This window comes from Canis lupus, chromosome 25 (genome assembly GCF_011100685.1).
Source record: "Canis lupus familiaris isolate Mischka breed German Shepherd chromosome 25, alternate assembly UU_Cfam_GSD_1.0, whole genome shotgun sequence".
Classification (NCBI taxonomy): Eukaryota; Metazoa; Chordata; class Mammalia; order Carnivora; family Canidae; genus Canis; species Canis lupus.
Window position 1 is genome coordinate 41,378,885 of NC_049246.1, and position 24,252 is coordinate 41,403,136.

Sequence of the window (24,252 nt, forward strand, 5' to 3'; positions counted from 1 at the left end):
GGGAAGCCTGCTTCTCCCTCTGCCTATGTCTCTGCCTCCCTCTCTCTGTGTCTCTCATGAATAAATAAATAAAATAGTTTTTTTAAAAATACAGATTTCTCATTTACCCCTTGCCCTCATACCTAAAGAGTCTTGACCATTTTCAATATCCCCCACCAGAGTGGTAGATATGTTACAACTGATGAGCCTACAATGACACATGATGATCACTCAAAGTCCATTGTTTACAGTAGGGTTCACTCTTGGTGTTGTACAGTCTATGGGTTTGGACAAAATATATGATGACATGTATCCACCATTATGGTATCATGCAGAATATTTTTACTACCCTTAAAATCCTCTGTATCCCACTTATCTATCCCCTCTCCACCACCCCCTGGCAATCCCTGTTATTTTTACTGCTTCCATGGTTTTGTCTTTTCTAGAATGTCATATAGCTGAAACACACAGTAAGTAGTCTTTCAGATTGGCTTCTTTACTCAGTAATATGCATTTCAGTTTCATACATAATGTTTTCATGGCTCAATAGGTCATTTTAGTGCTAATTAGTATTCCATTGTTTGGGCATAGCCTCTTTGGGTTGATTGAATGGATAGTACGTTTACTAGAACAGTTCATAGAATATAACAGAGGGCATGTTATATAGGGTGAGGTCCAGAAGGGTCCAAAGCACAGGAGTGTCTGTTCCTATGGAGCTGGAGTCCACCACCCTCCTGGCACATGGAGATGTTCAGCAATCTAGAAGTTCTCCAAACCCTGTAAATATTTTTATGAAGGCTTAATCACATAGGCATGATTAATTATTAACTCAATCTCTAGCACCTCTCACTTTCCTGGAAGATGAGGAATGGGACTGAAAGTTCCATGCTTCCAATTGTGGTCTGGTCTTTCTGATGACCAGTCTCCGTTATGAAGCTATCCAGGAGCTCACCAGGAGATATTCCTTTCATGCAGGAAATTCAAAGAGTTTTAGGTACTTTGTGTCAGGAACCAGGGTCAAAGACCATATACTAAAACAAAAAATGCTTCTAACACCTGATCAATTTAAGAAATTATAAAGGCTTCAGGAGATCTAGTCAGGAGCCAGGACAAAGACCAAAATGTATATTTCTTATGGTATCACAATACTACAATTGTGGATTGGATATGTGAAATCTTTTCTGTGTTGATTATAGAATCTGGGAACCCCACCCCAATACAATCTTTTCCTTATACTGTTAGAAGTTGCAAAAATGTCATTGTCTATGTCCTGCATTTTGATTGAATACATACATTTTTTAGCATATTTTGAAAGCATTCTGAGTTGGTTGTAATTCCATGTACCTCCATACAGGAAAGTTTTACAAAATGACATGCCTGATTTTGAATGGGCTATTTCTTCTAAAGATTCAGCTTTCTTCAGTTGCCTTTTAGACTAAGATTTTTAACATAATCCTCCCAGTCTTTAAGACCCTAAACTAAATGTTAAATTAAAGTAAAACTTCTAGAACTAGAATCTAATTTCTTTGAAAGGCAAGGATGTACTTTTACTATTATAGGTGTTTGGGACAGGAAATATTTTTCCATATAGCTGATGGAGGTCCAAGGAAGACTGCTTTCTCACTAAAAGCTTTCAGGCCATTTTGTTCTAGTGGAGAAAGGGGGAAGAGATGGTGAGGTATGGTGGCAAAAAAAATCCAAAAAAATGAAGACCAAACAAAACAAAAAAAACCAGTGAGATAAAAAAAAAATGTAAAGAAAAGACTTGTGGTAGTTTTTAACTGAAGTTCTTTCTTAACATAGTCAAAAATGAAATTCCATAAAGAATAATAAATTTAATGCTACTATTGTGAACATAAATATGAACCATAAAAGAATGCAAAAAAGAAGAAAGAGCATATGTATATGGCATTTGAGATCCATAAAACATTAATATTTTTCTGATAAGAATAAATTTTTATATATTGAAACAGGATATTGATATATAGACATGTATATACCTTACATCTAGTGAAAATTTAAAAACAAAAGCCCTCATGGTACATAACTTATTTTAAATATAAAAGCATGTTTTAAATAGCCTTTTAAAAATTGAACCTTACCTTTACTCTGGAATATTATATATTTCAGTATCAGGATAAAACACATCTTCATTATATGCAGAGGACACCATCAATATCTAATCTATTCAGAAGCTCTTTCTCTGCCAGTGAATCTTTTATTTAGTTGAAGAGAAAATAACTGTCCTTGGCATAGACAAGAAAGATACTCAGTGATGTTCTGAAAACATCAGAGCAGCATCCTTACTCTCCATTAGGGTTTAATACCATAATTATAAAAAATGTCTTTTATTTTGAGAAATCCATTTTTCCTCAGTAAGACAACAGCAAGCCTCTATTTACTTTGGATTAAACTACTCTAAATCTCAGTACACATTCCCATACTGTCCATTACACCAACAGAAATTCATTTCCATTTCATTACATATTTTTGTGTCTCTATGTTTGTAAATCTTAATTCTTCCAAGTAGTCACTTTTTATGTGCTTTGTAGCTTGTATTGCTATTTCTTCATTCCAAATTCTTGCTGAAATGAACGTGATATTTTTATTCTCCTTCTAGTTTGCCACAAGTAGTGACAAAAGCATTCAACATAGGCTTCATTGCATTTCTTTCTAGCAATTATTATGCATTATAATTAGCATCCAGTAATAAATCTATTTAATTCATAAACAACCTTTAGACATATACGACCTGCCAACTATTTTGCTTGGTGCTGAGTATGCATTTTCTGAAGACATGGCATTTGCAAGCTATTTAGAAACCTAAGAGGAAATATAATTTTAAGGCATGACCATTTGGATGACGCAAGATTCAGAGTACCTCAAAAATTCTGATGTTATATTTTTTTCTTTGTCTATAAAAAGGCTTTAAAGGGGGAGAGAAGGGTTAAATTGCTTTAATCTGAGATAAATAGAATTTAAAAACCTAATCCCTCATTTCCTAACAAGCCAAAGTTTTACTGTGGCTCAAATATCTCTAAGTCTACCATGTGGATATGAACTGTTTTCCAGTTATTAAAAAATGTGTCAGTAAATTTCACTTTTAAGTGAACATACATCCTTGCCTAACATTCCTTAGCACTATTTAAATTAGGCATTAAAATAATAACTTCCACATTAAATATTCAGCAAAGCATCTATAATTCTGAGCATCTACCATGTATGAACTATATCAGAAATAAGAACATAAAAATATAATGTTGAGATAGACTACGCCTGAATCAGACACACTAAGTGTGGATTTTACTTTCACTACTTAGAAGCTTTTGGTCTTACTTCCTAACCTGGTGACTCTTTAATTCACTTTTAAAACATTGTTTGCAACCATATGATTCAGTAATTCCACTACTGGGTATTTACCCAAAGAAAACAAAACCACTAATTAGGGAAGGTGCATCCACTCCTATATTTATTGCAACATTATTTACAATAGCCAAGATATGGAAGCAACTCATGCCCATGCATGGAATATTAGTCATAAAAAATCGAAATCTTATCATTTGCAACCACATGGATGGACCTAGAAAGTATAATGCTAAGTGAAGTAAGTTAGAGAAAGACAAATAGTATATGATTTCACACATATGTGGGATTTAAGAAACAAAACAAATGAACAAAGAAAATAGAGACAAACAGAAAAACAGACTCTTAACTATAGAGAACAAAATGATGGTTACCAGAGGGGTGGTGGGTAAGGTAATGGGTGAAATAGGTGAAGGAAATTAAGAGGACATTTATCATGATGAGCACTAAGTAATGTATAGAATTATTGAATCACTATATTGTACACCTGAAAATAATATAACATTATATGTTAGTCATACGTTGATAAAAGTAAAGTAAAACTATTGTATAAAATAAACACATCAGTGAATTACTGTGAGAAGTAAATGAATTAACATACAAAAATCTCAGTGCCTGGGGCTTCCTGGATGGCTCAGTCAGTTATGTGACCAACTTTTGATTTCAGTTCAGGTCATGATCTCCTGCTTAGGAGATGGAGCCCCACAGTGGACTCTGCAAGCTGAGTGGGGGGTTTGTTTGAGATTCTCTTTCCCTCTCCTCTGCCTCGCCTCCCCACTTGTTCTCTCTTTCTTTCTCCCTCTCTCTTTCAAGTAGATAAATAAATAAATAAATAAATAAATAAATAAATAATAAATAAAATCTTTAAAAAACAAAAAAAAAGCAGTCTCAGTGCCTGCATGAACTGAGTGAACTCTAAGTAAATGTTATCCACTATTATTAACATAAGTGTTCCAAGCATTGATAGGTCAATCTCTAATATGTTTACCATTTTCTAATTTCTTCTTTTTTGAGTCTTGTTCTGTTGAAAATATTCTGTTGGATTGGGTTCTTTTTTTTTTCCTTAAATATTTCTAGGCTTATCATCTAGTCATGAACAGAAAGGAACTATGCAGAAGGCCTGACACATTTCAGCCTCTCCCATAATCACAAGGCAGCAGATTTTTAAATTATATTGCTATAACAGCATGAGAAAGTAATATTTTTCTACTTAGAGAGAGGCATACAGGATAAGGAACTCATCCTAGGATATCAGTAAAGGGATGTCCACCCAGTATTCTCAAAGTATTTCTAAAGCCATGTTCTCCTGAGTATTTACAGACAAGCATTATCTTCTTTCCACAGACACCTTGCTTCAAAAATACATGTAGAAATTTAGGAAGTTATCAGTACCAAGCACAATCTAAGTTTTCACCTCCCACAGCTGCCAACATACTTTTTGGGATCAGGGAACCTTCCTAGGCTCCTCTTCCACCATCATAGGACTCAGAGAACCCCCTGTTTCTATGGGGTAAGTTGAATGGAAATGTGTTCCTGATGTTTTTGAAATGTATTTCCCATAAAAAAAAATATTCTACATGAGGTTTTGGTTAGTAAATCATACTATTAATTTTACATTCTAAGTATAACATCAGGTCTATAGTTTTAGACTACCCTGGAGACTCGATCATTATTTAATCATATTATTTCTAAGGAAAAGTGGTTTTGCCAGAGACGTTCCTGAAAAATTGACTTTTAAAAAACACAATGTCTTGACCAGACTCTACTTTCACACCAGAGTCTACTCTTAATCTGTGTTTTATCACATATTCAAAAAAATCAGATATTTAGATATATCTATACTGGTGTTTTCTGAAATCCAAAGTTTGCTTTTCTGGAAATTTGACCTTCAAATGCAGTTGTATCATGAAGAACCATTATTGATTTTCCTCTGGGATTAAAAATAGATACTTGTATCCACTGAAGAAATTTGCTTTCCTCCTCACTTCTAATTATTGACGAGTATAGTACATTTTTCCATGCATACAAGCATGATATGTTGCAAACATCTTGAGACTCCTACCCATCCAAGCTCTGATGCATTACTGATTGCTTTTCCTTCCAGTAAAGTTTTCATTTCTCCTTCAAATCCAATAGGGGACATCTGTGTGGCTCAGTGGTTGAGTGTCTGCCTTCAGCTCAGACTGTGATCCCCTGGTTTTAAGACTGAGTCCCACATCAAGCTCCCTGCAGGGAGCCTACTTTTCCCACTGCCTATGTCTCTGCCTCTCTCTCTCTGCCTCTCATGAATGAATAAATAAAATCTTAAAAAAAAAAAAAATCCAACAACAGAGTTGCCTTCATGGTTATATGACCTGTGCTCCTAAGGGCCCCACGTTTGGTTTAATGCTCTGCTATGGTAGTCTTGAAATTCTCAATAATTTATCTTTGGACTTGCATTTTGTAAGTGAAGTCTGATGAGATAGCGGGGCACACTGTGGTCAGGAGAGGTATGCTCAATGTGCAGATCCATGATCCTTGATGCCCCTTTAAGTACTACATTTACAAGGTGCCTTGAGCATAAAAACCCAGTGGACTCCAAATGTGTGGGAGTTCGGCGTGACTCAAAGAGACCACACAGTAAGTGTGTGGAGTCTGTGACTGAGTAAACAGAAACACTGACAGCCAGAAGTGGCCTACTTTGTGGTCAAACCAAACTTATATCAAACCCATAAAGAAGGCAATGTTATTCTGTATGTTGGCAAATTGAACACCAATAAAAAATAAATTTATTATTAAAAATAATAATAAAATAAAAAATAAAAAAAAGAAGGCAATACATTCTAAGAAACACAAATGGCCAAGGCACCTTAACTAGTCATCTTTTCTTGTGTTACTTCCCTGAATTAGCTAACAGCCTATAGATGGAGCAGCCCACGGCTCCTTTTCCTGATGTCCTCCATCACTCACCAGTACACCAAAGGCAGAGAATGTTGGTGGAATGTGTGCCTGTCAAGAAGTGCTATGACAGCTGAGTGAGTTTTCCACAGCATTCCCCAACCATTCTGGTAGGAACGTGATACATATGCATGTACGTGCTAACAAAGAGCCTTTGTGGCATTTCAACGATTCTACACCCAGTTAAATGCTCTAAAATATGCATCGAAAGCTGGCCTTGCTCAATATAAAGATGAGCTGAAAATTCATACTAATAATTTAAATTTTTAATTTTCCTTACTTTGAATGACATTAATTAGCAAATGAAAGCACCATGACAAGTCAACAGAGAAATTACAGAAGAAAGGAAAAAGCTTTAGATGTTCGTACCTAAAAGATGATACTTTTTCCTGTTTTTGGAGCAAAGGGCTCCTGTATTTTTATATTTTGCACTGGACCCTACAAGTTATGTAGCCAGTCCTGACTGACAATGAACACGTCACACACAGTTACAGCGGGTGGCTCTACTTCATTGCTTTCCAGAAAGTTAATAATATAAAAGTTGTGAATGTAGTTTCAATTCCATACTAAGTAATAAATAGTCAGGATGGTAATTCATTTGAAAGGCTGAAATTTGGCCTTTTTAATTGTATTTACTGTAGTGCTTCATTTGATTCCCTTCCCATGTCACACCCCTTGCCATGTGGTTTCAAAACACATTACAATCATTGTCAAAATATGCTGCCTCTTATTCTCTTTGTTCCTATTATTAAGCAAGGAAATGCTGTGGGATCCAGGAGAGAAGTGAACCACAGAGGCCTTCTTCATCTCAGAGTCCATCATATCTGATTTCCAGAAAATGTCCTCAGCAGGTGCAATGCTTATTTAATGCCAGAGCAGAAAGACAGCTCACACCTAGCAGTCATGCACCAGCGATGCCTTTGCGTGGATGTGCAATTTATTTGTTCCAGATTCTAAGATCTCCTTTAATCTCAGGCTCATCCTTCTCCCCTGCCTATTTCTTCTGGCCTGAAGTAAGCCCTAGGCGGAGCGCCCGGCCTTGCTGAATCTCCTGACTCAAATCCGGAGATAAAAAAAAAAAATAAAAAAAAATAAATAAAAAAAAAAAAAAAAAAAAAAAAATCCGGAGATAGCTGGTGCCAGCCCAAACTCTCCGCCTTCCCCCTCACCAGAGTCCCCCCAAATGCCAGATCTGGCCTTTTGACTCAGCACAGCCCACCCTTGTTTTGAAACTTCTCCTGCTATGTCTGATGATCTGAGGTCAGCTTTGTCTTTGGGACTCAAGGAATCGACACATCCCTCCGGGCTACTTGGTATCTCAGCAGTGAATGTAGGTATGACGGGTCTCTGAGTGAAGCGCAGACAAGAAAGTGATGTACTGAGCCCGGGAGGGTGAAAATAAGGTTGAGCAAGTAGGAGGATGGAAACCATTAAGGGAATCTTTCCATCATCTACTCTTTTTGTCATTCAGGGGGACCCAGAAAGTATTATGTGGGTGACTTCAACGTTGTAGGCTCTGGGAATATAATGGTGAAAAGGAAAAAAACAAAAACAAAAACCCAAAGGTCTTTGTGGCACACACGGGTAGAGACATTCAAGCTGAAGAAGACAGTACATTGCATTCCTTCATTTTTATAAAACTATTATTTCTATTCCGTTCGCGAGGGAAAGAGCAACCATAGAAAATAAAACCAAAAAACACCCATAGTGAAAGAAAACCAAAACCAAAACAAAACAAAATCCTCCCCACAAAACAACAAACCACAGGGCTGGTGCAAAAAGCTGATTATGTTAATTCTTCCTTGGAGGACCGAACTTGAAAAGGAGAGATTTAAGTACCAATTTTGAGAAAGGATTTGCCTCATGATTCCACTTGGGGTACTACTATTAAAAAAAGGGGGGGGGGAGCTGAGGAAATGAATAAGCTTTCAGGAGCATTTAAAAAGAACCATGACAGCATCCATAAAGGGGGGAACAAAAAGGAAACTCTCATCACACTCATTATTTTGGCTTCTCAGTATCCTAGCTTTTCTCTGTTTGCAGAATCCTTCATTACGCCGTTTTTGGTGGGCACAATGTGAGTATTTTCAATGCTTTTGAAGGCAGCCTTTGTGTGCAAAAAAAGAGTATTCAGAAGAGAACCTCTTTACAATAAATAAAAGAATTAATCTTTAATGATTAAACATCCAAATTCCAAACCCTAATTCACCCTTGAACGTTCACTTCAAATTATGATTCTTATTAATTTATGCATAAATCAATAAAACTATGACAGGTTTTAAGGTAATGAGTAGTATATATGGTCTTATTCACAAATTTGCTTTATCACAGCCCTTGAAACAATTTTAACTGAATTTCTAAATTTAGTATGGCTGATTTTCTTTTTAAGTGCTATTTTCTGACTGAAAAAAAAATATCAAGTACTATGGTAAATTTTTGCTAATGGGTTGAGCATAAATATTATTAAAGTAACTTCTCAGACAAATTGATTCAGAGCTTGGGTCAAAGTTTTGCTGCAAGGGAATAAGCCTTCTAAGAAATTCAAAGAGTTCACCTTAGTAGAGGCATTTTATAGTAGGAAAAAAATGGCCAGAGAATCATTTTAGACTGGATTTTTTAAATTCTTGTTAAGGAGACTGCAGGCTGGATAAACAGTGATTACAGGTCCTGAGGCATTTTGCAGGGTAGGAAGTTAGCTGGAGTGTTCTTAGAAGAGGTTCTTAAGCTAATTAATGTCTATCAGAAAATTGTTCAAGCGTTTTATCATGTATGTTAATAAATACCTCCCAGAAGGGGCTCCTGATCGTATCACACCACAAAGTTCTGCCTCAGTTCAGGACTGGAACAACTCTCTCAAGATGGTGACTCTTAAATTAACATGCATGTTCTAACATCATAGTAAATTTCTGCTTAAAATTTCAACCGACAAATTATCCAGTTAAACATGTTTTAGTTTGAATTACTCTGTCATAGTATATTATCTTTGATATAAATATCGAGCATGCTAAATTGCACAGAATCCTTAACACAAAAATGCCAATATGATCAAAAACGCCAGTTGTATCAGTCTGATTCCCCTGAATGTTCTCATAGGAGATTAGATCTTCCCAGGATTAAAAGATCCTTATATACTAGAGAGGCACTAATCCTGACTGGGGTTATTTATTGACCAAAGATCTCAGCTGAGTTTGAGGTGTGAGACTTTGTATGCACAGGAAATTTTTTTCCCATCATACCTGCGGGGGTCCCCTTCCACGGTCACCAAGTCCAAATCTCCAAAGAGGGCTACTCTCTTAGTTCATGTAGTTTACGTCCTCACATTTAAAACTTAGAGTTACCTAATTTTTCCATTTGTCAGGGAAAGCCTGAAAGCTCCACCAGGACTATAGCTGATTTTGTTAAATGGTGTTACATTTCTTTGGCTCTTATATATTGAATGATGTTGTGTCAAACTCTACAGGCCATTTTGTAGGTTCTTCACCTCCTGAAACAATTCTCCTGTATCTCCTTTGAATTTGCTGGAATCTTTTAATCATCCAATCTGGAGCATCTGATGTCCAGTGAGAGCAGAAGCAGTCAGTGGAGCTGGAGGCACAGATGTGGTGGTGGCCATGTCGCTGACCCATGTGTGGTGGCGATGGCTCTGGTACCAGTGTGCTCCCAGGGCAGGGCCTGGCAGTAGTTCTGGCTAACTTGCTTCCTTTGGTTCGGAATCATTTGTCAAGTCTAGTTCCCCATCTCAGTGGTTCCTAATAGCTTTCTAATATATTACCTTGATGCTTATCTGTTTATAGCCAGGAACCTTGATATGCAAACTTTTGCTGAAAGGAGAAAACCTTTCATGAAGCTTTAATTGATAACAGTTGGGTTTAGTGTTGAGCAACCTAGTAGCAATTTGTACCTAGATGTTTCTTTAAATCACATTTTAACTGGTGTGTCATTTTAAAGCATTTTGTACTAAACAGTTAATCTGTTCCTTTGATAAAAATTAATAAAAATATGTATAAACTCTTGGAGATGCATAGCAAATTACTGAAGGTGATTACTTTCGTGTGATGGAATTATAGATGGCATTTTCTCTATTTGTGTATATTTTCCAATTTCCTAAAATAAATATTAACAACCTAAGTAATGTTTAATGTTTTGAAGTTGTATATTTATAGAAAATAGTGTATGTGATTTGAATATTGCTAGGGCCTTTGAATCATATCATCAACTTTAACTGTTGAAGACAATATCCAAATGATAGACACAATACCTAGGAGAATTTAATTGGAATCCGTGGGGCAACCATGGAATCCAAATGTATTAAATTTAAAGAAATATGCCCCAATCTCTTAAGACCCTCATAAGACTGAAGTAATAGATTGCCTTGTTCTGTTATTTCAGGTTAACTTATTTCAAGTTATCTCAAATTTGCTCTTTACTTTTAGGCAATAGTGATCTTGTTTCTTAATTATTTGTATGACTTATAAAAACTATCAAAGAGCACTGTGTAAGAAAAAATAGTACTTATATTATTTTAACCTGTATCTCATTGTTCAACCAACCCTTAAGCTTCTGGTCATTAAATTAGTAACTGAGTAGAGCATTCTCCTTGGGAATTTAACTTGAGAATTGAATGTTAGAGAGGAAAACAGACTGATACACAGAGACATTGATAAATCAAATATGAGCAATAACACTAAAATATTTCAGGAAAATGACACTGCTAAAATAGCATTTAAAGCTATAAATTCCTCTCTGAGCACTGTGTTAGCCACGTCCCATATGTTTTGATGTGTCAAATATTCATTATCATTTACTTCAAAATCTTTTCAGATTTCAATTATAATATCCCATAGCACTCATGGATTATATAGAAGTATGTAGCTTCATTTCAGCACTGTATAGCTTCAGGCAGCCGAATAAATTGAAAAACATAACATTAACAATGTCTAGATAATATTTCTCAGACATTATTGGGAACTTGAGGAAATTCCAATCGATATTCCCTTGGGATTTAATATGGCACCCCCAAAAGTAATGCCTTATTTTATCTGTAACAATAAAAGATGCAAGAAGAGCCCACAATTCTGTTCCTTTCTGTCAATATCAGTTTCCTATTTTTGTTTTAAAATATGAGCTTCTGGGTTGCCTGAGTGTTTCTAACACCGGAGTTGTCTAAGGGTTTCTCACTCTTGGCCCCTGTTTCCTCCGCTGCAGGATGGCAGGGCTGGACTAGAAGATCCAAGTTTCTACTGTCCCATGGAACCAATTGTTAGGACAGTGTAACGTTTGGAGATTTCTTGGCATTGGGGGAATCCCAAGGGCAGGTAAAGTGGTATGAAGAGAGGGGGATGACACAAGCCTTGTGGGTTACCCTGTACACAAGAGCGTGGCTATCCAAATGACTCTCCAAGGGGTTTTCCACCTCTCATCATGAGCCCAAACTCTGGGGACACCTACTGGAGACCTATTGGCAGGATGTCATAAGAGCACTGGGTCTGGTGTGGGTAGCATGTGAGGATCTTTAGTAAGACACTCCCCACAGATGCCTGTCCTGGGTGTGGTCAGCCTGCCACTGGTCCTGTTTGCATTCTGGCCAGACATCATTTCAGCAAGGACAAGATTACAGACTAGGAAGCAAGGAATTTGCACATTTGATACTTCAAGTATTTGTAACAGGAACATAACTTTAACTAATTAGAATCAAAGGTCACTTTTATAACTCCTCTTTGGAATACAGAACAGAGTTTAAGCCACTGTGTTTTGTTTTGTTTTGTGTTTCTTGTTTTGTTTTTTTGTTTGTTTGTTGGTTTTTGTTTTTGTTTTTCTTAGTAAACTTTTGTTTTGTTTTAACCTTAGGAACGTTTTAGATTCACAGGAAAAAAAATGTGCAGACACTACAGACAGTTCCCATACACCCCACACACAACCTCCCCAATTATTAGCCTCTCACATTAATGTGGCACATTTGTCACAACTGATGAACACTATGGATATATTCTTATTAACTCAAGTCCATATTTTTTCAGATTTCCTTAGGTTTTAATCTTTTCTTTTTTATAATTCAGGATCCCATCCAGGAAGAGCATATTACCCTTAGTTGTCATGTCTCCTTAGAGCCTTAGTTGATTAGGCTTTGAGATGGAGTTGTGAATATCATACTTGCCTGGAAGCAGACAGCCTTGAGGTCCCATCCTATATTAAAAGCTATGATTTTTATTTAATTCTGGGTCAAGCTTTTGGTAACAGGGGGGTCTCTGGGATTGGCCGTGGCTTAATGATGGCAGGGATTATGTTCCTCTCAAGGTGCCTTTGGACAAGGGATGGGAACATGGGAACATGGGAACAGTGCTCCAACAGGACAGGGTCCTGAGCCCAGGGGGTTTGACAGGGGGCTGGCTTCAGGCCAGACACACAACTTGGAAACATCAGGCACAAAGAAAACAAGAATGACTTTGTCTCGAGACACTTTGTTTTACTAGAATAGTCTACCTTCCTTCAACACTGTGGAGGGCTTTTTATCACCCTGAAAATGAAGCAGTTGGGTAATGCAGCAAGGTTGACACAGTTGGACTTAGCACATAATGTATTTTTTTTCCTAAAATATGTGTTTTTATTGTCATTGCTGGCTTTCTGAACGATGTGGAATGAGAACCATTTCCAGTAAAATGCTGACGACATTACACATTGTGTAATTATTTGCAAAGAATGCGCTTTTGTCTGTATGAAAGACAGAGTGCATTTATGCTGTATCCTCTGAGTGGTCTGTAGGTAGAATCGGTGCTGGTTCTGCATAAACATTCACAGGGTCACTGCTAGGATTTGCTGTACAAATAGGCACAGATCAAAAGAATATCGATGTAACTTTGCCAGCCTACAGTCTGTTCTGGGAACATTTGATTAGAAAAGATGAGAGTGAATGTAAAATTGTATGCATATCATGTCTGCCTCTGACAACATGTGCTTTTGAGGATATTGAGGCAAAGAATACACACATATACATGTGCATGCATGCATGTGTGTGTGTCTATCTTTCTGTCTACACATACAGTTTTGTTTGTTGTTTGTGCTAACGATCATTTATTGAGCACTGAGCTGTGCCCAGCATTGTCCTTAATGGATTAAATGGGTTATCTCATTTAGTTTAAACTTCCCAACAACCCTGTGGGTGTGGGTAGATGTCACTTTCCTCTGCCCCTCTCCCATTTCAGAGGGACTCAAGGACAATACTCAGCATCTCAGATCTTAAAAGTGACAGAAGCTAGATCAAAGCCCAAATCCAGCTAGATAAATGCCTGGGCTTTTACCAAACAGATGACGTAACACTTCTAGAGCAGGGGTTCATACATTGGGTATGTGCCCTGAGTTTACACCAAGACTTTGTAGTGCTGGTATGGGCACAGACAGGTCTATGGCATCAGTGTTCAGATCCTTGATTCTTCCTTAGGAGTTCTTTCCTAAAACTGGTCAGCCCAGGGAAGCATCATCTGGTGAGGCATCCTGAAGGTTCTCCTTCCTGATTCCCCACCCCCTTCACTTGCAGGGCTTACCCCCTAATGGTGCTCACTTCTGCCTCACTGTAGAGGCAAATCTCTCATCCCTCCCAGATCTCCTGGCTGTGAATTGTCAGCTGTTGTCTTTTCTTAGTTGTTGACACCGATGTTTATGACTTTGCCAGATACTGTCAATTCTTTCTAATTTGGTTGGCCATTTTTTCCCAACAGAGAATGGGAGGTTTGCTAATTTCTAGAAAGTGTGTAAAGCATTTGTCTCTTCTAATCACTATATTTTCCAGTGCTTATTTTTCCGCACAGAAAATAGTAAAGGGAAAACCAACCAACCAACCAACCATGTGATTCATAAGATTTAGATCTCAACAAATCTGGTTATGACTTCCTGCCCCCAAATCAGTTGTCTTATTGACAGGTTATTGACTTCCTAACTGGTCAGGTTGGCCTGGAATATAGTGATTTCACATCAAACATGTCAAGATTTTTTTTTTTTAAACTGTTTAGCAACTCCTAACTGCCTTTTTAAAAGTTTTTTTTTTTTTTTTCCTACTATACGACTGATTACTCTAGAACATGATCAAAATAGAGACATCTGGGTTGTTCAGTGGTTAAGCGTCTGTCTTCAGCTCAGGGCATGATCCTGGGGTCCTAGGATCAAGTCCTGCATCGGTCTCCTGACAGGGAGCCTGCTTCTCCCTCTGCTTATGTCTCTGCCTCTCTCTCTCTCTGTGTCTCTCATGAATAAATAAATAAAATCTTTAAAAAAAAGAACATCAAAATAAAATTAAAATTAAAATCAACAAAATGCCTATCTATATTCTAGGATTCATGCACTGCTTCCTTCCACAATCTCTGAGGACCATATGAGGCTACTATCTGGCTCAGCCCACTGTCAGCATGAGCAAGTATAGCACCCTTCCAATCTCCCATGCTTCTGTCTCAGAATGATATGCTAGAATGAATGATAGTTAAAATTTGGAATTGGAGTCAGAGTGATCACAAATAAGAGCACAGACTGCCAACAACCTGACACAAACTAACTTTCCCAAGAATCATAAAAACTCCAGTCAAAATACAAACATACCTACCTACTTACATGCATATATTTGAAACCTGTTTTATTTCACAGACATTAAAGATCCATGCTTCTGATAGAAAGCTGTTTTAACAGAAAAGCAAAACTTAGATAATCATGGGAGACTGGATGTTCATCACACAAAAATTTTCATTTCAGTTTTATGTCACAGTGCTTCGAAGATGGATGACTTTCTACCAGGATGAAAAGTGTTTATAAAAATAGACACTATATCTCTTCCCAAGAATTATGAATGATGGTGAAATCTGACCAGGCATGGAAGCTTAACTATTCTCTGGAAACCATGGATGAAAACAGCTTGAATTGATACCAAAAAGAGCATTAGAGACTCTGCAGGTGTTTCTTCAAATCGAATCCTCATTTTCCAAGCAATTAATGCTGATTCAAACCAATAGGACAATAACAAGGGGCCACATTCAGAGGATCCCTGTTGTTTTGCACAACTGTATCTGCTAAAGTAGCTCAGCCACAAATCCTGCTCTTGCAGTCTCCTGGGGAGTGTGAGCAGCATGGAGGAGCTATAATCCCACTCTGTGTGAGTCTATGGGTCAAACAGTGACAATTATTTATTCTGGTAATTAACTCCTACCTCCTAGGAAGGACCAAGACTGTCTTCTTCTTCAGATTCTCCTCAGGCATAACCCACACATACATACATACTAATAATACAAAATATTACTACAGACTACTAAAAAAGTAGTCCAAAACAAGAGGAGTGCTTAGTTGCAGCCAACATCAAATGGAGCATCACTAGGAGAATGGGGTTACATCCTATGTCTCACATCTCAGTTCAATTTAACTCATTTTCTGAGTTTACACTTAACGCCCACATGAGATAAGGCTCCTATTTCAGGTTTAATATTAGCAGCAATGACAACAACTAAATTTATTATTTGGTCATCAACTATTTACAAGGCCCTACCATGCATCTAACACTGTTCTGGGCAGTGGCAGACGACACAGTTTCATGCTGCTGACAGTTTAATGGGGGTAAGAGACTATTGTCAGCTAGGTAAGTCAACACATGCTATGTCCATGGTGTTACATGTATGGCTAAAATAGAGTTGGGTAGAGGCAGGCCAGGAGTGCTGGTATGGAGGCAGTAGTGGGGCTGCTCATATGTCACCCTCGGTTGCGTGGACACTTGAACACAAATCTAGAGGAAAGGAGGCATTGGCCTCTGGGGTAACAGGTGAGAGAGTCCAGGAGAAAAAGCATGGCAGCAGTGGGGAAGACCTAGAGGCAAGATGGCCAGTTTGACTGAACAATAAGTGTGTGGAAACAGAGAGGGCAAGGGTAAGAAAATGTAGATAAAATTTTGTTAGGACCTCGGCTCTTCACCGTAGAGAAGGCAGCCTTGGGAGGGCTGTGAGCAGAGGCAGTGCAGAATCCAGCACCCTACCCCCCCCATATTAGTTAGAATGATGGAAGCACAATGAAACAGAAACAAATTACCTGACTCCTAGGGGTAGATCCAAGTTTTGTTTGCTCTGAATCTTACACAATTTCTGGCTGTGTGGGATTTCTGTAAGAAAAAAGGGTATGTGTTTATGAATAACAATTAGGTATAACGGTGATTTTGTTAGACAAGAGAATAAATCACAACTTTCAAAGTATTTAAATAACACAAAATCATAAAAAAGTTTTAAAAATACTTATTTTTAAATGAAGTATTTGAAATACCTCTGTTACTTTTTTTGGAGAGGGAGCAATATTTTTGACTGACTACTCTTGATCACATCTTTGTATGACAAGTTAGTAACATTTTCTCAATGGAGAGAATTAGGAGATAATTTAGTCTTTTTTAATTTTATGGGTTGCATTGTATCCCCAACAGAAAGAGATGTTGAAGTTCTAACCTCCAGTATCTCAGAATGCGATCTTACTTGGAGATAGAATTGTCACAGATGTAATTAGTTTAATATGAAGTCATACCAGAGTAGAATGGACCCCTAATCCAAGATGTTGGGTATCCCTGTGAAGACCCAGAGATATAGGGAGAAGACCATGTGGGGATGTGGGCAGAGATTGCAGTGACACTGCTACAGGCCAAAGAATCTCTGGAGTCACCAGATGCTGGAAGAGGCAAGGAAGGATCTTGCCCTGGAGGCTCCAGAGGGAGCATGGCTCTGTAAACACATTGACTTTGGATTTCTGGAACTTTTCCAGAACTGTGAAACAATATATTTCTGTTGTCTTAAGTCACCCAGTTTGTGCTACTTGGTTATGGCAGCCCTAGGAAATTAATCTAGTAAGATTGATTAAAATTTGTTTTGTATTATAGAGAATTTAGAAAATATATAATTTAGCTTCACAACTCATTATCGGCAATGTGATAAAAATAATCAGTATTGTTGAACTTGAGAAAGACACGATCAAGTTTCTGTCCTATTGGGCTGTTACGGATGATTTCATGTCATTTCCACATATATACATATATATACTTGTGTGTGTATGTGTGTCTGTGTATAATTAAATTGCTGAAATTCTTGACAAAAAGAATCTATTTTGACTAGTGTTAATGAGAAATAAATCCTTCACTAAAATTTTGCATGTCTGATGACCAGAAGATATTTTATGCAGATTAGCTCCAGGTTCTGGGAACTTCAAACCTTGTTTCCCCTCCTTTATTTACATTTTTTGGAATTCCAGATACAGGGTTGGTGTTCATATTGCAGAATAACCTCTGGCCTGGCATGTTCATAACATGGTGCTCGGTAAGCTGGCAGAGTGGATGGTAGAAAAATGCCTGGAAGACATTCTGTATTTGAAATAGCTAGAAATAATTTGGCTCTACCCAAGAAATGACTGAGAATCATAATAACCACATAGTACCAAACTCAAACACTATGTACCCAAACTTACTTTGCCCTTATGTGGATCCTCCAAATTTCATTGGCTGCTCCAGTACTTCCTAGTGGTAGGGGAGGTATGACAAGGATAAGTTAGAGTGGAAAGAGGAGGCAATCTTGACCAATCAGAATTAAATACCTAACATTTACAACTTGTACAAAACCATATGAATTTCCAGGGCTTTGGAGAGCTCTTTGTACAAGGGAGAGGCAGTGCACCTTGTATCTTATTAGCTTTGTGGTAAATACTTTCCTGTCTCACATTTGTTGTTAGGGACCTGACAGTTGTTTTAAGGGCACAATGTGATGATTAATTTTGTGTCAAATTGACTGGCCTAAAGAATGCTCAGATGGCTGGGAGAACTATTTTTGGGTGTATCTGTGAGACTGTCTCTGGAAGAGATTAGCATTTAGATCAGTAAGTGAGGAAAGGAGATTCCTTCACCAATGTAGGTGGGCGTGATCCAATCTATTGAGGGCATGATCCAATCCAAATAGAACAGCAAGGTAATGAAAGTGTAAATTCTTGCTTTCTCTTCTTGAGCTGGAACACCCATCTTCTCCTGCTCTTAGAAATTGGAGCACGTGGCTCTTAGGCCATTGGATTATGGGACATATCCAAGTACCCAACCTCTCCCCTTACCTTGGTTCTCAGATTTTCATTCCAGACTGGGAGTTACACCATCAGTTGATGCTTGAACTAAATTATACTGCCAGTTTTCCTGGTTCTCCAGCTTGCAGATGGCACATCAGCAACTCTCAGACTCCATCATCAGGTGATCCAATTCCCATAATAAATAATTTTCTTCTTATATATATAGTTCCTTCTGGTTCTCTTTCTCTGTAGAACACTAATACATCTGGATTTATAGATTTGTTTTGTCCTTTAGCACAATGATTCTCAAAACACAGTGTATATAAGAATCACTGTGCAGGGTTGTATGTATGAAATATGTATTTTGTAAGTAATTTAAGAGATGTTTTAAGTTAGTCATTAGAAGATAACTCTCATCATGTAGAAGGAAACTCCACAGATGCTCCCTTTTAAAATCAGATATTTCCGCAAATAAGCAATGGAATGTACCTTCTAACAAGAATGGTATTGCATCCATATATCTAAAAATAAGATTCAGAAAAGGGAAAGCCCCCACTTCTTGATATGAAAAGGAGGCAGGTGGCCTTTGCACATCTTTGTTTCTCAAGTGTTAAAGCCTCATAGGACATGGAGCAGTTTTTCAATACATCTGTTTCCTGGATGAGTAAAGATTGAATAGCCAACATTAAAGATCAAAAGTATTCATTGCAAAGTTTTATTTTTATGATATATGAAAACAAGATCTCAATTTAGAATTTATAAGAAATAATTTAGTCTAAAATGTCTTTTTAAAAAGATTTTATTTATTCATAAGAGGCACAGAGAGAAAGAGAGGCAGAGACACAGGCAGAGGGAGAAGCAAGCTCCATGCAGGGAGCCCAATGTGGGACTCGATCCCAGGACCCCAGGATCCCAGGATCATGCCCTGAGCCGAAGACAGACACCCAACCACTGAACCACCCAGGCGTCCCGTAATGTATTAAGTGAGGAACACATAATTCACCTAAGGTCCCATGGTTAACTATTTGTTTTGAAAACATCTGCTAATAGTAACAAAGTCAGTATTATTGTAATTATAAAAACAACAATTAGGGATCCCTGGGTGGTGCAGCGGTTTGGCGCCTGCCTTTGGCCCAGGGTGCGATCCTGGAGACCCGGGATCAAATCCCACGTCAGGCTCCCGGTGCATGGAGCCTGCTTCTCCCTCTGCCTGTGTCTCTGCCTCTCTCTCTCTCTCTCTCTCTCTGTGTGACTATCATAAATAAATAAAAATTAAAAAAAATAAAAAATAAAATAAAAACAATTATTATTATAGAAATTATATAGGGCTCAGCAATCACCAAAATAACATCTTTGATCAATAAGAAAACTTATTCTATGCTGCTCAAATTCAGCCAGAATGCCCATGAGACCTGTAATTACAGTGACTCATCCCTGAAAATATTATTGTGAATAGTCCTTGTTCCTACAAGAATGCACTAGTCTTTGCTTATAAAATTTCCCTGAAGTTAGAACAACTTAGAGGTGATGATTTTGGATACAGAAATTATTACATCAGGTAAATCCATCAACAGTGTTTCAACACAGTGGGTTTTATGTTTTTCTCAACTTTTTAAAAATTCTGCTCCAAACACATTGTTTACTTACACAGACTTCTTTCTATCCTGGTGAAATCACAAGTTTGGTTAATGACCTTATTGAGGATAAAATAAAATGTAGTCTCTGGATTCTGAAAAGGATCTTAGGAATAAATCTGATTCAAACTTTTAAATTTAGAGATTAGGGCATTGAAACCACAGAAATGATTTCCCTGAAATCACATTTTATGGAATAAAGCACCTGGTATTTTATCTGATCTCTCCACTATGTTGCTCTCCTGTAGCAGACAGATAGCTCAGTTTTCCAAAATCATTGGCTTCACCCTCCTCTCTTTCAAGTTAAAATTTAGACTCCTAAGCCTGGCATTTGAGACTCACCCTAATTTTATTTCATGAAATTTGCGTGAACAACATTCACCATTTCTCCTCAGCACACCCATGCTGCTAAAGGTAATTTGACCTTTTTCCAGGTCACACAACATGACTTGCTCTGTGTGCAATTTTATAAAATCAGAAAGGTCTGTTGAGCTGACGAGACTGCCACATAAACAAGATGCTAGACAATGGACTTAGCTAATGGATCAATTTCATTTAGACGAAGGTTTGTTCATAAAATCCAAAGACCAATAGGTTCCGAGTCAGAGTTCTATACTGTTGGAAGAAGAAACTGAAGAGACAGAAAGAAAATTTATAAGTAGACTGATATCAACATCTTATCATTTATAAAAACCAGGTCATGTCAGGAAGGGAGTAGATGCTGAAAGAGGTTGTCAAGTTTCTAAGTATAACGTAGAAACATGCAGGAAGTTAGCTCTTTCTAAAGACATCTGGATTTGCATTCAAGGCATCAGGTGGAACTAAATGGGATGATCAGGAACACAAATTCCAGATAGAGAGACAAGGGTAATGACCTAGGGCTAGGCTCAGATGACTGAGCACCACCTGTGGACAGGACCATGACAGTCAATACAAAGATGCGGTCACCTTTAATTCTGATTTTCTTAGTCTTGTGTAATCAGAATTGACAGATATTTCTTGAAGGGCAAAGAAAGACCATTCTTTTCCCGATATTTCTGGATAGCCAGTGGCCATAGCAGAAATCTGAAGCAAAAAAATCTAAACAAACACACATTCTTCTGCAACTATCGCCCTTCTCCCTCTGTATCCAAATTTCAGTTTTTTGTCTCTGAGTTTGGTGGAGACATGAGTATTCTTTATTTTGGATGTTCTTCATGGCAGATTTTGTTACTGATATCTGCATTACTTTAAAATCATTGATAAGAGTCCCTTCAGAGGAGATTCATAATAAGAAACTAAGAACTATAAACAGCAGGACCAAAATTCAGTTCAAGTGTGCTGGTACGTGGCCACAAAAAAGGTAAAGCTCCTTCAAGCTTATCAGTATGGAGAAGAGAATATAATTTGGAAAGAGTTTTCATTACGACTATAAAACATACACCTAAATTGCTGAAAAATGGGGTGGATTCAGAAGCTCAAAAACAGGGCTCTTCACAGGATCACCCCTAAGTAAAATTAGTCATAATTTTATGTCCTGAGGGTCCTGAGGGTCAGGACAATTGGGGAGAGGAGGAAGAGAAGAGCAGGAGAAATTTATCAGGAATGTTTAGATAATTTTCACAACACCAGCAACGTGTATTGTCTCCACTTTCAATGAAACCCATTATTCTAAGACATGGCTACCTGATATGCCTTCTTAAATGGGAAAAAAAAGAATGGAAGAGTATCAGTTAGATTCCCATGTTTGTCAAAGAAGGTATCATAAATTTCTCATTATGGTGCATTGTTTGTTATGTCAGTGTTTATAATAAAACATAAATATTCATATATTAAATATTAGAGTAATTGAGATATTGAAGTGTAACCCAAAAAGGTAAATATTCTTAGGCATCATTATGATGTCAATTTTTAGTTTTTCCCTAAGAGTTAGAACTTTTTCTTTTGTTTAGGATTTCATTTATTTGAGAGTGAGAGCAAGAGAACACAAGCTGGCAGAGGGGCAGAGGCAGAGAGAGAGACAGACTCACTGCTGAGCAACCTGACATGGGGCCTGATCCCAGGACCCCGAGATCATGACCTGAGCTGAAGGCAGACACTTAATTGACTGAGCTACCCAGGCGCACCCCCTTCTAAGAGTTAGAATTTAAGAAAGCAACCAGTCCCCTTCAGTTACAAAGGCACAGCCGTAAGCTCTTTGTAAAGTCTTTGCACATGTGTTGTATCTGACTGACTCCCATAGCTATGCATGCTGTCTCCAGCCAACAGCACATCAGGGCTATTTCTTGCCCTCAAGCCAAGTTCAGCTCATGTAAAATTAGTATGTACAAGACAAGCACATCAACTTGGTGCAAGGAGGCCAAATAGAATATGAAAGGAAAGCACATGCTAACGCACCTGCTTCAAACTGTCTGGACTCTTGGCCTTCCAAGGTTATCCACCAGACATGTGGAAATATTAACTGAGCTAAGATTTACTGCCGAGCTGCCTCGCCGTCTGCCACACACTTCTTCCACGCTGCAAATCTGTTTTCTAACTTCAGTCTGTCTGATGACTAGAAGAGGAAGAAAAAAAAAAAAAAAAAAAAAGGGCAGCAAGAAGAGCAAAAGGCCAAAAGGCTCTCGACAGGTTTTTCATCAAAGAGGAAATATCCATTCCTTGTTTGATCCAAATATAGAAATTTTCAAGAAAGAAAATAGCGGCTATCTTTTACAAAATCTCTTGCTAGACTTCATTTGTTGTCCTTTTCAAGAGGCTATGTTTCCGTATTTGCCAAATTGGCTCACTTTAAGGGCTCTTTGTTGCGTCCCTAAAAGAACAGAATGTCTTGTTCATTTACATACAGTAAACAGATGTTTCCTCCAAACAGCACAAAATTGGGAAATAATTCCGAAACTCAATCCATTCTCTGTAGCTTTGAAAATCCTGGCTCACAAGAATCCCAAAAGGATGTACTGCCAGTTGTTTATATGTGCAGATTATGTTATAAAAACATGTTTATGAAAGACCATTCATCTTTTGTTTCCTGCATACTGAGTTCAGTTTAACTACTATTTCAGAGACAAGCATTATGGTCTTCTATTATTTATCTATTTGTGTTGTGATAAAACTGGGATCCATAAACAGACTGGCAATATACATGTCAAACTTGCTTTATTGTCTTGGTTCAGTTCTGCTTCGGATGTTGAAAATGAAATTTGAAAGAGAAATATTTTCTTCAGAGGTCATTGGTTAATCCTCATTCATCTGGCAAGGATCATTTTCTCTCTGTCTTTCATTCTAGAAATTAGGAAAAATAAAAATAATTCTTCCAACTGTCCTGGGATTTTTTTTTTCATTCTCATCAATTATCTTAGTAAGTCATCTATTGACTTTTCTCTGAATTCCAAATAGAACAATAATTTGTACCTCGATGCTGAATATAGCAGAACCTAAAGAAGGAAGTTGCAGTGGACATAAAACATTATGGAAAAATTGCTCAGATCCCTGTAGGTTTTGTTTGCTTTCTTTTCTTTTGTTTTAACAAGCCAGCAAACTAGGTCGTTCCAAGCCTACAGACCTAGGAAAGCAAACTAATTATAAAACTGAGCAAGTAGTGGGGAAACTACCTTTTCCCATCCCATCTCAAGCCCCTTCGCCTCCACCTCCGCCATATCAGACAAGGAAGACAAATCCTAGAATAATCCTTGGATAAGACACCTAATACAAATAGGTTTTGGATTCTCAGGTGGTTTCCCAAGAAGGTCTCAATTCCAGAAATTACCGGATTCTGAGCAGTTTCATTAGGTGGGAGGTTAGCATTTGTTTTTGTTTTTTTTTTTGTTTTGTTTTTTTCTGGTGAGGCACTTTTGAAGATTACAAAATAAAAAGTAAAAAGCCCCACCATGGACACAGTCAAATTTTTTTAGCCTATACATAACCCTAGTGCCAACACTATTTGAGGTCTATGAGAAGACTACTTTTTTCCAACTACAGAAGAAAGGCCAGAGGGGTACCTTGCTGGCTCAGTCAGTAGAGCACGTGACTCTTGGAGGTTGTGAGTTCGAGCCCCATGTTGAGTGTAGAGATAACTCAGAAATAAAATCTTAAAAAAAAAAAAAGAAAGGAGATAATGTTCTGAGGTAAAAAGTCTGTAGTCACATTGTTTTTGTTAAAATTAGTTTCAAGCATTTATTAAGCACCTACTATGTTTCTGATACCATACTAGATGCTGGGAATAGTCATAAAACAAAAAATCCCTTATATTCTAGTGGAGGAGAGAAAAGAGACAATAAACAATGAAATATAATATATGTTAAATAGTAATAAGTGCTAAGGA

At 37.5% G+C, this 24,252-nt stretch overlaps 2 long non-coding RNA genes across 2 annotated transcripts; both read right to left on the bottom strand.

The window, feature by feature from the left end:
* LOC111092445 lies at positions 1-22,976 on the bottom strand. Its single transcript, XR_005378770.1, has 5 exons — positions 22,332-22,976; positions 18,370-18,577; positions 17,740-17,788; positions 16,330-16,399; positions 1-756 (listed from the first exon to the last, which is right to left on the bottom strand). It is a non-coding gene; the product is annotated as an uncharacterized LOC111092445 (long non-coding RNA).
* A 94-nt stretch (positions 22,977-23,070) lies between these two features.
* Positions 23,071-23,983, bottom strand: LOC119865956. The gene is made up of 2 exons (XR_005378771.1): positions 23,930-23,983; positions 23,071-23,213 (listed from the first exon to the last, which is right to left on the bottom strand). It is a non-coding gene; the product is annotated as an uncharacterized LOC119865956 (long non-coding RNA).
* Between the last annotated feature and the right edge of the window lie 269 nt (positions 23,984-24,252).